This window comes from Aphidius gifuensis, linkage group LG2, assembly GCF_014905175.1.
Source record: "Aphidius gifuensis isolate YNYX2018 linkage group LG2, ASM1490517v1, whole genome shotgun sequence".
NCBI classification, from domain to species: Eukaryota; Metazoa; Arthropoda; class Insecta; order Hymenoptera; family Braconidae; genus Aphidius; species Aphidius gifuensis.
The window spans coordinates 22,491,811-22,494,503 of NC_057789.1; positions in this window are offsets into that span (position 1 = coordinate 22,491,811).

Here is a 2,693-nt window from a genome sequence, read left to right on the forward strand (position 1 = left end):
TCAGATGTATCAAAATTATTACATTCTCTACGAATAAACTCATAGATATCTGGTGTAAAAATTTCTAAAATTGCACTATCAGTATCCATATATACAAAATTAACATTATCTTTAAATTCCTTTTTTATATAATTATAATAAAAATCATAAATGACTGTTTTTGAAATATCTAAAATAGTAAAACCACCATATATTGGTTTATCAAAAAGGATGCTCAATCGTTTCATTTCAACAATAACTAAATCATCAATAATTAAAGAGCTGTGAAAATTAGGTTTTGATATTAAAGCTCTTGCTCCACCTCGACCGCCATATCTTGATACTAATTTAATTATTCTCTGTGAACGTGTTGACTCTAACATTTTACCAAAACAAATATTAATTAATGATTTAAATAGATTTTTAGCAAAGAGTGATGTTGCCTTGGTACGTAATTCAGTATTTAAGTCAATATATGGTTTCAACCAAGCTCGTTGTTTGAATTTTAAAACTCTATATACTTTTTTAATTTTCATCCCCAGAGATACGTATTGTTTTAAATTCCTATAATGAATTACATACTTTTCTTTAGGATAAAGAGTTGCTAATAATTTTGGACATTTACTTGTAGATAAAGGAGGTATTTGTCGTTCTGGTGCCAAAGGTAAATCCCTATGTTCATCATGTAGCTCTACTGGATAGTCTAGATCTATTTCCAAAATATAACCCCACTCAGCATCATCCCCGATAGATTGTAATGAATTTATATCAAAGTTCTCAACCCACTGAAAATTACCTACTGGTAGTGTAGAAGCCATTGCATAACCATATAAATTGTTAACATCAAAGTACATTAAATATGAATCTCTAATATTTGGATTGTATTCTTTCATATACTTATTATTTGCAATGACATGACGATGTGAGCATTGTGATAAGCCACCTCTAATACCTCCCTCAATAAACAATAATTTATCAGCATCTAATAATAATTCCAACTCAATCTCTGTATATTTTAGCATCGCGTTAAAACTCAACCCTGGGAGTGTGTAATAATGAGCTGGATCTAAATCATAGGTTTTCAAACAAAAATATCTAAAATTTTCAAATATATCAGCTAAAAGAAGAACATCTGTACGGAGATATAAATCTGAGTATTCTCCCAGATTTTTTAATTTAAATACTCTCCATACATTACAAGCAAGCATGCATAATCATCATCACTCACATGCTCTTCATTAAGTTGAGAATAAAAATCAAGTTTTGAGGGCAATTGTTCTTCATCAAATTTTTCCCAACAATCAATATAATCATATGGAAATATACCTTTTTTTGTTATTAATTTGAATTCTTCTAAATTGTCGCAATAACTACGACTTATACTTTTATCATTATCATCTAATTCATTAGCGAGTGTACTTATTGAGCTAGCCATGAATTTATAAGAGTCTATAAAACGTAATTTAATTCTAGTACCTTTAACACGTTTAGTTAATCTTATTTAACTTTTCTTATTTAAAGCCAAAAGATCAATATCACCTGGAAATTGTTTTTTTAATGCTTTAATTAGAAAATGGCTATCATAATTACTGAGACCATGAAATACCACAGCTATTATGCAAGATGTCTGATAATTTAGGTTGCATCTGAAATAATAAATTTTTATTTCAGAATAAATAATTTAAAAAATAAAAAAAAAACGGAAAAAATCGGAGAAAAATTAAAAAATTTAAAAAAGTTAAAAAATTAATTAGAGTAATTATACATACGCAACATGAGCCGGCCCCCTATACACCCCGCTGAGATGACAGTGATCACGTGCCTTAATGTTTTCTGCTGTGAACAATTTTTTACATATATGGCACTTTGTTGCATTTAAAATTGCAATTCTTCATCAAAAGTAAGATTCATCGGTTTGATATTTTCAAGTATATTATCAACATTGTGTGACAGCTCTTCAAGTTCCTTAATAAACCATTCAATGTTTTTGTCTCTTTTAATTTAAATTTAGAGAGCGTATTATCATAAGAACATTTAACATAATATGCTACACTGCTTGGAATATGTTTTTGTTTAATTGTTTTTTTCAATGAATTATTAGAATTATCTGTTACTTTTTCTAATATACTTTCCAGGTCAGCATATACTACATAAGGCACTCGAAGCTGGTATTTGTAATTTGTAAACTTTAAAATATTGTTTTTTTCTGTTGGCATCACCATTGCATATTGGTTTTTTTCTCTACATGCAGGATTGTGAGAATCAATTGATTTTTGAGAATGGAAATATGATAAACAACGATCACATATAAATTTTTTACCATTATATGCTGAAACTTGTGCACTAATTAACCTAGATAAATTTTTAACGTAGGCAAAGTGATGGTTTGAGAATTCACCAAGTTTTATTTGTAATATTATTAAAATCATACTCATCATAATCTTCATCATCTTCATCTTCTTCTTCTTCTTCATCATCTTCATCTGCTGATTCATCTTGGAATCCATCAACTTTTTTCTCAGGCTTTTCAATAATTAAAAGATGAATTGTTGGATGATTTGATGCATCATTATTACTCAAATAATATGGAACAATCCTTTCTAGACGTCTCTTTTTTTTTTTCTTATTTGTACCATTTGAATCATCAACGCTATCACCTTCTTCATCATTGGATTCATCATCTAAATCATCAGTGTTATCAATGCCATATACAT